Genomic DNA, 13,659 nt, shown 5'->3' with positions numbered 1-13,659 from the left:
ATTGGTGCCAGAGCGAACTTAACGAATCTTCGATTTTCCTGAATCGTGAATGCAAAGTGCCTTTTTCACATATGAAATTTTATTTATTTTAATGTTTTTTTTCCATATATTGATCGTCATAATGTACCCCTTTTCTGAGCATAACCCAACTGACTACTTTTTTTCACAAAGATGCACAAAATGTATTGACAAACATGACCACCAACTAATGAGAAATGGAAAAGGGAAATGGGAAAAGAAAGGAAACTAAGTCATGAAATAAAAATAATAAATAAATATGGTGAAGAAAATGGAAGCCGTTGCTACTCACCTAGCCTCCCCTACCTCTATCTTTGATGCAGGACATGAAATTAAATATAACATATAAGATTTCAAGCTTTAGATCATACCAATTTTAAACAATCACAAAATTCCACGTCTCACATACGATCAAACATTCAACAAGGGGAATTTACAGGGGTCCAAGCCTACACACGTTTAGGGCTGGATCAAATAAAATTATAAACTACACAACGCCCAAAGGAGTGTAAGATTCATCCACTCTTGCAAAGGATTGCTCCCCAATTCAAGAGATTCACCATGTTTCAATTCGGGGAAAGTCTAGGGTTTGCAAAAGTTGGAAAAACTTGGAATTTGGGATTATCTAGGGTTAGGGTTAAGGATTTAAGGGGAGAGAGAAGTGAAATAGGAGAGAGAGAATAACCTGAGACAATCCACACGTGTGGACAGCAACCCAACACAGACGCACATGCGTGGGTCCCTATTTGCACGTGTGGGGCCCACGAAACTGGAAACGGCCAGCTAGGGGTTGGTCGGCCAGGGGAGGTCCACCCTCACGCCAAGTTTCACGTCGATCCGCAGTCCTGTGTGTGCGTGGTGCTCTGCTGAAGTTTTGGCCCCCTGGTGGGCCAAAATCTGAAAATCTGTTGTAAAGGAGAATTTGGGTGCAAAAAAAAAAAAAGATAAATCTGAAGATGGGAAGGCTATGGGAGATGATGGATGTGGGGTGTAGGAGGTGGGGACGATTTGGAATGGTTGTGGCTTCGCACCACAGTAGTTAGCCCTTCGAGAAAGGGAGGGTTTCGCACTCAATTAGCTTCTTCAACTCCGAGGAATAGAGAAGAAAAAACGCGGAATTTTATTCATAAACTTCAATGAAAAAATCCTACATGGGGTTGCCTATTTATAAGAAAACCCTAAACCCCAGAAGTCGCGCCATGTGCGCACACTATTATTTAGAGACGAAGTAATAAAAATAACAACTAACCAATGCAATCAAAACCGTTCATGATATTTCTAATAACAATAATAACCAAAACTCAAAATCCTAGATCAACTAGGGTAGTGGACCACAATTATGAGATCCAATGGTGGAATCCCTATGATGATCGGGTCCACTCCAATGCTCCATAGCACGGTCCCCTAACTAAGAGGTCCTCCATGGATGTGGTCGTCGATCCAGATCAATAGTGGGGCCTTCCTCCTCCTTAAGTACGTGCGTAGGGTGGGGGGCGTGCACGTGCGCATGATGTCCCCATCACTCTTTCTCATCTCTTCCTCTCCTCATATTGTCGCCACTGGCAGCTATCATAATAGCAGCAACCCTTGCCACCGCTGCTGCCAGTAGCAACCACTGCCCCAATCCTGCTCCTCTACCTTTGGTTTGATAAATGGCAACCATGGCTGCTTACTTTGGGAGATGGCTTTTCTGAAGCAAGGGAAGGAGAACAGGAGATGGGCCTAAATTGCATTTGGGCTTAAATAGTCAGTTTTTCGCCCTCCCAAGAGCCCAATATTGTTGTAAATAGTGGACCCCAGTCTATGAAAACCATGGACAGCCACCATTGCTATTTAAAATGTTGTCCATAGTTCTTTTAATCATGTGGACACAGAACAAGGCTCGGGCCCCTTTGCACTAAATGTAGCCTTCTAATGGGTTATGTGGCACCATTAAATCATTATTTTTGTGTCATAATATGGGGGCCAAAATAACTTTTCATGGGCATCTGGAAAGTGTTAGTGGGTCCAACATTTATTCATGAAATTAAGCGAGCCTGAATGCAAACCCAAGTCCTTTCTTAGTTAAAGATTAAGCATATCTTGATGATAGCGTTTAATCGGCCATTTGCAGGCTGATTTAGGCCAAGATCTGAGAAGTGATGAAGGATTTTTCTGTGAGATCTATCCAGTGGCATGGTCCATTTTTGTGATCAACAGGTCTGGATCTCTGTGCTGATGATGATCAATGTATGAATCAAAAGAAAGGTGTTTAAATAATAAAGTAAAGAGATATTCTATTTGGTTATGGATTTTGATATTGTGATCATATCCTATTGATATAAGTGGGCCACACATTTTGCCTAGATGCCTAAAACGTGTGTCCCATCATATTCTAATTAGTATTGCATGTTCTGTGTATTATCTTTGTGTGTGTACTTGCATTTTGATTGTACACGAACGCACATCTTCCTATTTAACCCATCTATCACACTGATCATGGATTTGCTAGTGATCGGATCCTCTCATCAATGGTGATGATCATATCCATCATCATCATAATCGGTGATCGTCAACACCAATGATCGAATACATCATCAACAGGAATTGATGATGGATTCCATTAGCGATATTAGTATTAATTTTTCATTATTTTTTAAACTAATTATGGTAGAGAATTGTAAGTGATATAATTTTTCTTTAATGTGTTTAAATCACTGCTCCATTATCATTAGAACCTTGAAAAATCTAATGCTAAGAGCTTTCCCCATTAGCAAGGTTGTGCCTGAGTGGGAGCTCGTCTTAACCACCTAACGAATTACATGTACCCATAATGGGAAGTTGCATATGCTATACAAATAATTGTTGTAGAAGCATCTCGTTCATCTTATTTTTTAGAAGCTGATTATTCTACAACCATCACTCCAAATAAGCATATTTTCAAATCTCATTAAAGATGGATTAGTTACTTCTGTAACACAATTATTTGCGTAACATGTAGAAATGTGGATAATTAATGCCAATACATTAGACGTAGCTAAGTAGCGATAATTTTGTTATGTATATATCGCCACCAAAGTTTTCATCGCTAAACAACTTAAAGATCAAAAGTACAAAAGTAATAACTATTGACCACCAGTCCTATAGCATGAAAATCCTCCTAAGTGAGAATAACATATCACATACTTTGGATGTAGCTGAAGTAGAACCTACTTTAGATGGCAACATAGCCAACTATAGGGCTGCAACAAACTGTCATACCAAGTGGTGTAAGGAGAATCACTCGACCCGCAACATCCTGTTGAGCAACATGCACAAGAGCTCATAGCTACATATGAGGTGTATGTAGAGAGGTGTACATGAGTCAAACCGAGTCAAGCTTGGCACAGCTCAACTCGGCTTGGCCACTAGCTGACCCTAGCTCGAACTCGACTCGGCTCGGCTCGGTCCTCGAGCCTGACTGGCCAGCTCGGCTCAGTTCGTTCAGCAGCTCAGGCCAGTTCAAGCCCAGTTCGAGCCAAGATCAAGCCTCTGTGGCATTTTCTCAAACACATGGAGTGCACCTTCAATTTCTCACAGAATGTAAAGCGGCAGTATCGGTTTACAAGTATTTCATCAAACACTTAGTAGGAAACATAAAAATCAAGATACAAGGGTATTTGTTTCATATTCATACCTTCCTCACCACCAGCCGACTCTTCGTTGAGCCATTTCATCAAACAATTGTTGAGCAACATCAATATCAAAATAACCAAGTCACCGAACTGGTTCGATTCGAGTTGGGGTTCGATCCGAGTCAACTTGAGCTCGGGCAAGCTCGAACTTGGCTCGAAATTTTTTCGAGCTCAAAAATCAGCTCGACTCGGCTCAAACTCAGCTTTGAACCGAGTCGAATCGAGCTTTTTCGAGTCGAGTCAAGCGAGCTAACCGAGCTAACTCGGTTCGTGTATAGCTCTAGGTGTATGAGACCACTAAAGAGATATGGGACGCACTGGCTAATGAGTACGCAAAGAAGTCGAATGTATGTTTTAAGGTAATGGAACTAGAGTTCCAGGAGTAGAGGATGTCATTCGTTGCACCATCAAGGATCATATCCGAAAGATGGAGTAAATGATAGGCAACCTAGGAACGTTGAATGCATATTGTCAGAAAATTAGAAGATCATTGCAATGCACCGTCACTTGCCTGAGTAATGGGCCATTATCAAAAGGATTCTAAACCACAATGATTCTATCACAAAGTTCAAAGACTTTTGTGGCCACCTAGTAAGTGAGGTTTATATGAATGTCATTTAGCTAGGTGAAGCAAGGTGCTTGCAACAGAGTCCCGCAAGCAGAAGGCTCCCAAGAGACAGTCAAAAAGTCGCAAGACACCAAAGAAGTGTTAGACAGGCTCACATGCCTTGTATACCTTGTATAGTTCGTTTTCATAGGTAGAGGATTCTGATTTTATTAATTTTCTTGTATAGATGACTGTAATCTCTATATATTCAACCCCTTTGGGTTGTCTCAAATACAGAAAACCTTTTGGCTTCTCTTTGTTTTCATTGTTTACATGGTATCAGAGCCCTACTGATCCAAATCCGGCACCACATCCTGACAGATCCGACCGCCCCTGCAGCGTCACACAGCCAGTCCGGCCATTCCTACTGCGATTCCTGCTGCGTCCGGCCACCCTTGCTGCGTCCGACTGCTCTTGCTGCTCGTCCGCTCACCCCTGCTGCGTCGTCCGACCTCTCTTGCTGCTCCCTCAGCCCTTCCACATGCCCCTCTGCTCTCAGCCCTGTTGCTGTTGCACCAAATCCAGATCCAAATTTTCCAGATCCAGCAACCCCTGTTGCTGTTGCTATTGCACCAAATCCAGATCCAGCAACCCCTATTGCTGTTGCTATGGCACCAGATCCAGATCCAGAAATTGCAATCCCTTGGGTATCTCCTTCTGCTGCCTGCTGCGATCCTTCTGCTACAAGGTACATCCAAAACCTTCTTCTACTGTGACTCTTCGCGTGGTTTACATTACTTCAGATCTATGGACAATGACTCATCCCATACAGAGGCCCCACGTTGTAGTTTTGATGGTACCAACTACTCTTTATGGGTCATCCATTTTCAGAGCTTTCTCAAGGGTCGTGGTTTGTGGGGACTAATTGATGGATCTGTTACTATCCCCACTTCCACAGATGCCGACAAATTAGCTGATTGGGAAATGAAAAATGGATGGATTATTACCTGGATTCTCGATTCGGTCGATCGGTCCATTGTTGTTGGCCTCACACCTCACCGCACTACTAAGGCAATGTGGGAGCATCTCTAGACAATTTATCAACAGAATAATGCGGCTCGGTAATACCGCCTGGAACAAGATCTCGTTAACCTTACTCAGGTTGACGACAATATTCAATCATTTTACTCCAAAATTGTCACCATATGGACAGAGATGGCTATAATGGATCCAAATTTCCTCATGACTTTAAGATATTCCAAATTATGCGCGAGAGTGCGCAAGTTCGACAGTTTCTTATGAAGCTGCGTCCGGAATTTGAGCATTGTCGGGCTGCTCTCTTGAACCATAGCCCTACTCTTTCATTGAATTCGGTTATTAATGATCTATTGGCTGAGGAACAACGACTAAAAGTTCTCTCTCGTTCTTCCTCAATTCCGGGATCATCTGATATGGTGCTTGTTGTGTCCACCACTACACCAACTTGTGGTTCCACTCCTTTGACTTGTCGCGACTACAACAAGGTGGGTCATGTCATCGCTCAATGCAAAGAATGGTGCGCTTATTGTCAACGGACTGGTCATGGTATTCAGGACTGCCGTACACGTGCCTATGCATCTTCTTTCAGTCGTGGACGTGGTGGTCATGGTCGTGGCCATGGTCGTGCTCTTTCTGCTGCTGCTGTCACTATTTCTTCCAAACCGTCTGTTAGTGATACTGCATCTACTATTTCTGCTGAAGGTCTTTCATCACCTTTAACTCCTGCGATGCTCTAACAAATCGTTCAGGCCTTTCTGCGGCCGGTATGTCAGGTATATCCCCATCTTCTACATGGTTCTTCAATTCGGGGGCGTCCAATCATATGACTGGTGTTGTATCCCATCTTCGTGACATTCGTCCCTACACCGGAATCAAGCTATTTCTACTGCGGATGGCACTAGACTACCCATTCAATCCATTGGATCATTGACTCTCTCCTTCTGCCCATCGCTAATTCACCCTTCGTGATGTGTTTCATGTCCTAACCTCTCCTCCAATTTAATTTTCGTTGGTCAACTCACATCCAATAACTGCTTAGTTATATTTCTTCACAACTGTTGTTTTGTGTAGGATCTGGCAACAAGGAAGGTGCTTGGGATGGGTAGGCAGCATGGTCGTCTGTACGTGCTGGACTTTGATCCATCTGTCACTCCGACTCATTGTTTCTTTTCTCCATCTTCATCAGATATTTGTTCGGCAAATAAATTGTGGAAACTGTGGCACTTTCGCCTCGGTCATCCACATTCCGATCGGCTAATTCAGTTATTTTCTTTTGCATGTTAGGGAACGTTTCTCTTAATAAAAAAAGATTTGGATTATTCTTGTTCATCTTGTTGTCTTTCAAATAGTAAGTGTATTCCTTTTCCTCTAAGTACTACAAAATCATCTTCTATGTTTGAACTAGTGCATACAAATGTTTGGGGTCCTTCACCAATTATGTCTCTCTCTGGGTTACGATACTATGATATATTTATTAATGATTTCACACGTTACACCTGGATTTACTTTCTGCACTTGAAGTCATAGGTTTTTGAAAAATTCAAGATATTTCACTCTATGGTGGAGACTCGATTTCAGGTTCCAAACTCTCCGCTCTGACTCAGGGGGAATATCTCTCAACAAATTTTCGTACATTTCTACAGGGTCATGGGATTATTTATCAGACCACCTGTTCTGATACTCCACAACAGAACGGGGTGGCTGAACGAAAAAATCGTCATATTGTTGAAACTGCCATCACCCTGATGACAGCTATGAGTGTTCCTCGTTCTTTCTGGGCGAAGGCAATGTTACATTCAGTCTACTTGATTAACCGGATGCCAACCAACGTTCTGAATAGTAAATCTCCATACTTTGTTCTCACCGGCTTACCTCCTGCATATTCCACATTTCGTGTTTTTGGTTGTCTGTTATATTCACCTGGCTTCACGTGAGCATAACAAACTATCTCCAAAATCGATCGAATGTGTGTACTTGGGATTTGGAGAAACTCAGAAGGGTTTTCAATGTTATGATCCGGTTTCTCGTCGTGTTCGGGTTTCACGACATATTGTTTTACTTGAACATGTTGTCTTTCATTCATCTCTTCCTCCTCCGCACGCCCCAAACTCTCCTGGTCTAACCACCTTTCCTGATATTCCTTTTGCCTCGAGTACTCTCCCTTGTCCGTTGCGGGTTTACTCAGGTTGCCCACGTACAGATCCACCACCTATTACTCAACCCAAACCTACTGTACCTGTTGCAAATCCTGAACCTACCTCGATACGTCGTTCCGCTCGTGTAAATTGAGAGCCCGATTGCTTGATATGCTCTATGTCTGCCATGAATGTTACTCTAGATAATGTCTCCATTCTTACTTCATACACTCAGGCAACCACTCATGATTGTTGGAAGAAGGCTATGGCAAAAGAACTTGCGGCATTGGATGATAATCATATGTGGGACATTGTCACTCAACCCACTGACCAACAACTAATTGGTAGCAAATGGATTTATTCTGTCAAGCTCAAGTCTGATGGATCATTGGATCGATACAAGGCTCGGCTTGTCGCTCAGGGATACAAACAGGAATACGGAATTGATTATGATGAGACATTCACTCCCGTGGCCAAAATGAAAACTGTTCGTACTCTTCTGGCAATATCTTCCGTTCGCTCTTGGCCACTTGCTCAGATGGATGTGAAAAATGCTTTTCTTCATGGAGACCTCCAAGAAACAGTATATTTGAAACCTCCTCCTGGCTCTTTAATCCCTGACAATAAGATATGTCGCCTAAAGAAAGCCTTGTATGGCCTCAAACAGGCACATCGGGCATGGTTCCAACGCTTTCATGATGTTGTTATAGGTATTGGCTTTACTCAAAGTAGTCATGACCCATCCCTATTTTTGCGCACCACTTCTCGCGGAATTGTCATTGTTCTCGTCTATGTTGATGACCTACTTCTAACTGGTAGCGATGCTACTGACATCTCGGCTTTAAAGGAAGTTCCGCAATCATCCTTCAAGATGAAAGATCTCGGCCATCTAACATACTTTCTTGAGCTTGAAATTTCACGTTCTAAACGTGGGATCTTGGTCAGCCAGCGTAAATATACCAAAGAACTTCTCGCCTTGGCATCATTGACAGATCAGAAGATAGTTCAGACTCCCTTAGAACTTAACGTTCAATATGGCCGTGACGATGGTGAACTCGTTGCGCAGCCCAACCTATACCGCCATTTGGTTGGGAGTCTGGTTTACTTAACTATGACTCGCCCTGATATTGCCTACGCTGTCCAAGTCGTCAGTCAGTTTGTTTCTACTCCTCGAACTCTTCATATGACTGCGGTGTTGCGCATCCTATGGTACCTACGTGGAACTCTAGATCGATCACTGTTCTTCTCCTCCACGATGACTCTGGACCTTCGTGCTTATTCAAATGCTGATTGGGCTAGTTGCGCTCTCACACGAAGATCTACCACTGGCTACTGTGTTTTTCTCGGCACTTCTCTCATCTCTTGGAAGTGTAAGAAGCAGGCCATTGTTTCCAAATCGAGCACAGAAGCCGAGTATCGGGCTATGTCCGTTGCGTGTAGTGAGCTTGTCTGGTTATGTGGACTTCTTTCCGACTTGAGCATTCCTCTGCAGAATCCTACTCCACTCCACGTCGATAATCTAAATGCCATTCAGATTGCCTCTAACCCTGTTTTTCATGAACGGACGAAGCATATTGAAGTTGACTGTCACTTTGTCCGCAAGAAATTTCAGTCTGGGCTTATTTCTCTTCCACATGTTGCATCCCATGATCAGATTGCCGACATTCTCACCAAGTCCCTCACTTCTGCACGTCACTCATTTCTAGTTGGCATACTATTACTTGTCGATGACCAGCATTAGTTTGAAGGGGGATATTAGACAGGCTCACATGCCTTGTATACCTTGTATACCTTGTATAGTTTGTTTCCATAGGTAGAAGATTCTGATTTTATTATTTTCCTTATATAGATGACTCTAATCTCTATATATTCAACCCCTTTGGATTGTCTCAAATACAAAAAATCTTTTGGCTTCTCTCTGTTTTCACTGTTTACAAGAAGAACCACGAGCATGAGCTCAAAATGCTACCTCCTAATCCTAAGAAGGGGAAAGGGAAGAAAAAGCAGAAGACGTTCAATGTCATTTGCTTCTTCAATGGTTACACCAGCCATTATGCTCATAAATGCATCGACAAAGAGACTATAATTCCACAATCATCCTCTGTTTACAGGCATTTGTTCTGAAATCCTTTCTGTTGATACTCTATCTAATGAGTGAATTTTGAATTCAAAAGTAATAAAGCACATGACACACGAGATTGCAGAGGACTCGAGGAATTCTAAGCCTATAGCCACGGAGAGCTACAAGGTGTACATGGGGAACAAGGCCATTGAAGACATGATAAGGATTAGCGTTTATCATCTCCATATGTGTGTTAGGCGAATAATAATCCTTTGTGATACTCTTTAGGTACCAGGCATGCATCGAAGTTTGATATCTATTTCTAAATTATTAAGAAATAGTTTTGATATTCATTTTTCCAGAACTAAAGTTTCTTTAAGACTTAATAAGCTCATCTAGGCATGAGGAAATTTAATTTCATATTTATTTATTCTAGACAGATGGTGATGATGCATATCTTGCTATATCTCCTATGTTAAATGAATCGATTGTATCTAAATCCATAAAATGACACGCAAGGTTAAGTCACATTGAAAAGGACTATATGTTAAGACTAACTCATTCTGGTCTTTTAGGTTCCTTATCCTGAATTGATCTACCATTTTGTAAATATTATGTCTCGAAAAACTTCTAAGAAACATTTTCTCAAAGCAGCTAATATGTCTAAGGGTCTATTAGATTTAGTCCATTCTGACATGCATGGACTCCTAAACGTACGTGCCAGAAATGGATGCTAATACTCGCGCTATGGATATGCGTATTTCATCTCACAAAAATATAAGGCTTTAGGCTATTAAATACAAAGCTGAAGTAGAAAATCAGCCAAAGAAAAAATTTGAAGTCCTTATATCTGATGGAGGTGGCGAGTATACATCTGAAACGTCCAAATCATGGCAATGTCCGATAGTGCACGATGGCATATACTCCACAGCAAAATAGAGTTGTAAAAAGAAGGATCCTTACTCTTGATCCGGTGGTAGACTCTCCGGAGTTTCAACACCCGGTTAAGGGTTCGAGTATCCATAGGTGGTGTAGTCCCACTACAACGTGAGTGTGTGGGGGTGTGTGTGCGTGTGTAAAAAAATAATAAAATAATTTTTTTTTTTTAAAAGAAAAAAAGAGTTGTAAAAAGAAGGAATAGTACACTGTTAGATATGGTTATATAGATGATGACACATGTCAATCTCTCTACCATATTTTGGGGAGACACCGATCAAAGCCGTCTATGTTCTGAATAGAATCTCATCTAAATTCATTCTTAAGACCCCATATAAGAAGTGAACTGGGAGGATTCCTTCTCTAACCAACCTATACCCTTAGAGACCCGTGAGATACATTTTATCACCTGCTCCTAGAGGTAAAACTTAGTAAAACTATTGCATGCGTGTTCACCAGGTAACCTACGCACTCAAAAGGATACGTTCTAGTTCATGAGGACCGTAGAAGATAAACTGAGATAGAATCTTGGGACGTGATTTTCATCGAAGACAGAGACGCCAACAAAAGATGCATAAAGTTATTATAAAGCTTTTTAAAATCCCCGATGTATCTTAGGAAAGTGAGAGATCCTCTCCTCACAATGGAGATACTCCCATAGTTCATTAAATAATGAAAGTACACTCCAAAGGCTCCTGAATTACGTTAAAGTGAAAGAGGATTAATTTTCCAAAAATACTTTCAAATTGAGAGTGAAGTATACTCTTGCATTGAGATTGACAATTTAAACATGATTCTTATCATAATGCATTGTTGTCTCCAAATTCAATTAATGAAGTAACTATCATTGATAAGGAGATCGCTTCCATGAAGAAAAATATTCTGAGAACTTGTAGATTTATACCCAACCATGAAGCGATAGGAAATAAATGAGTACTCAAGATCAAAAGAAAAGAAAATGGTGGAGTGGACAAGTACAAAGCATGATTAGTTGTTAATATTTCACACATATTGCATTTGTTAATTACAATGAGACTTTTTTCACCAATTACAAAATTCCCTTCATTCTACATGATCTTGTATATTTTCATATGTTTAGACCTAGAATTGTATCAGATAGATATAAAGACTGTATTCTTAAATGTGATCTAGATGAAGAAATATACATGCAACAACCAGTGGGATATGTTGATAAAAAGGACCCAAAGAAAGTCTCCAAGATGTTGAAATTTATGGGCTAAAACAATCTTTAAGGCAGTAATACATGGGATTCCACTTAGCCATCACCACCTTCGGGTTCACAATGAATCCAATAAAAAAAGAAAAAAGAAAAAATCATTGTGTATATGTGAAGCGGTCTAGAAGATATTTTCTAATACTATCTATTTCTATAGACGACATACTACTAGCTAGTAATGATTTGCAATTGTTAATTACAGCTAAAGATTGACTTTTCTCGAACTTTACAATGAAAGATCCTGATGAAACGAACTTTATTCTCTGGATGAAGATCGTCAAGGGCCACCATAGAAGGTTCTTGGGTTTGAATCAAGCTACCTACACACACAAAATCTTCGAGCAATTCACAATGGAAAACTCGAAACCTATTGAAACCCCTATGGAGAAGACTATCAAGGTAAACAGGAAGTCACGACCCCAAAATGATGTTAAAAAATAAGTTATGTACCCAGTGCTTTATACGAGAGCAATAGGTAGCTTAATGTATGTCATGCTTTGCTCTAAATTAGATATTAGTTATGCAGTTAGTGTAGTTAGTCGTTACAAGAGTAACTCATCTCATTGAAAAGCCGTCAAATGATTATTCCGCTATCTTACAAGAACTTAGAACCTAATGCTATGTTATGGAGGCATGAATTTCAAGCTTCAAGGATTTTCTGATGCCACCTAGGATAATGACCACGATAAAAGAAAATCAACTTAGGCTATGTATTCTTGTTCGGAGAAGGTGCTTCTCATCATCGAGAAAGAACCAAACATCCACAACCCTTTCATCCATGTTGGCCAAGTACATTACTTGTTATACTGCAATTCAGGAGCGTTTATGGGTCTAGAGATTCTTATAAAGCCTAGTTGTTGTACCGAGCATTTGTGAGCCTCACATTTGCCATTAACCTAGCTAAGGACTCCAAACACCACCAAAAGTCCAAGCACAACGAGATGTATCATTATGTTCGTGCTCAAGTAGAAATAAAAAGGTTCTCCTCAACTACATTCCCACCTAAGAGATGATAGCGGATCTCATGGCGAAACCTACAGCTAGAGACATATTCTATGTTCATGTCTGGTTGACAGGATTGATAAGAGCTTGAGTAATGTAGTTCTGTACCTCTATCTTTTATAATGTACTTTAAATGATCATTCCTTTTATCTCGCATTGTACATTATTTTTTTACTAACGTAGATTCATCAGCATTTACCTTGAGAACTTGAGAGATCTTTATCTTTGTCGGCATGTCGGTCACCCACTTGCACAAGTAGACCAACCGTGAATGTAAAAGAGAGATATAATTGGGGTGATGTTCATACATTGGCATGTGTACCACCCTCTATTGTGAATAATAGATGATGGGGATAAGAGTGATGAGACATCGTATCCACCTTCGGTCCTTAGAAATTGAAGATAAAACTAATTAAAGTTGAAATAACACAACCGCTCCATTGTTGTTCAATGCAATTAACGTTGTAGCCTGATTTAAAAAGCCAGGTCATGAGGATATAAGATGTGTGATGACTTGCGTATTGTAGACCTGACATATGCCCAGTATTGTCTACTTTACGGCGTGGATTGTAGCCGCGGGCATGGCCTATTACCTACAGAATGCTTTGACCAAGAAGGTCAATCAATCAATGAGGTAGGCCACACGTGTACAATGAATAAAGAGTGTTGGTCTTTTTTTTAACCATCCATCTTTCTCAAACATGTGTCACTCGCCTAATTTGTGGGACCAACCAAATTTTAGGCCAGGGCATGTTCAAGGAAGCCCCTATCTAATTATGAGTGAATCATGCACATAGCGTAGTGCAATCTATCCTCTTTGTGGGAATCACCTTATTAAACAAAATATCAGCCATAAAAAAAGGTCCACAAAGGGGAACTTCAAACAAAAAAAAAAAAAAAGAGTTTATCAAACTAATAGCTACTTTAACATAATAATAATAATAACTAATGCAGGAGAGTGCTTTTCTACCCTAGGATGATAATAAAAATCAGATTATAGTTAATGTGAGCAAGAACAATTAAACTTCAGC

The 13,659-nt window shown here is 40.7% G+C and overlaps 1 protein-coding gene across 2 annotated transcripts in view; it reads right to left on the bottom strand.

Annotated features, from left to right (window-relative positions):
- Positions 1–13,659, bottom strand: part of LOC131239921 (regulator of G-protein signaling 1) — a 112,781-nt gene that overhangs the window by 89,623 nt on the left and 9,499 nt on the right. The gene's annotated exons all lie outside the window — the stretch shown is intronic.

The sequence above is a fragment of the Magnolia sinica genome, chromosome 3 (genome assembly GCF_029962835.1).
Source record: "Magnolia sinica isolate HGM2019 chromosome 3, MsV1, whole genome shotgun sequence".
NCBI lineage: Eukaryota > Viridiplantae > Streptophyta > Magnoliopsida > Magnoliales > Magnoliaceae > Magnolia > Magnolia sinica.
The sequence above is the reverse complement of the archived record's forward strand: the minus strand, read 5'-3'. Positions and strand labels throughout refer to the sequence as shown.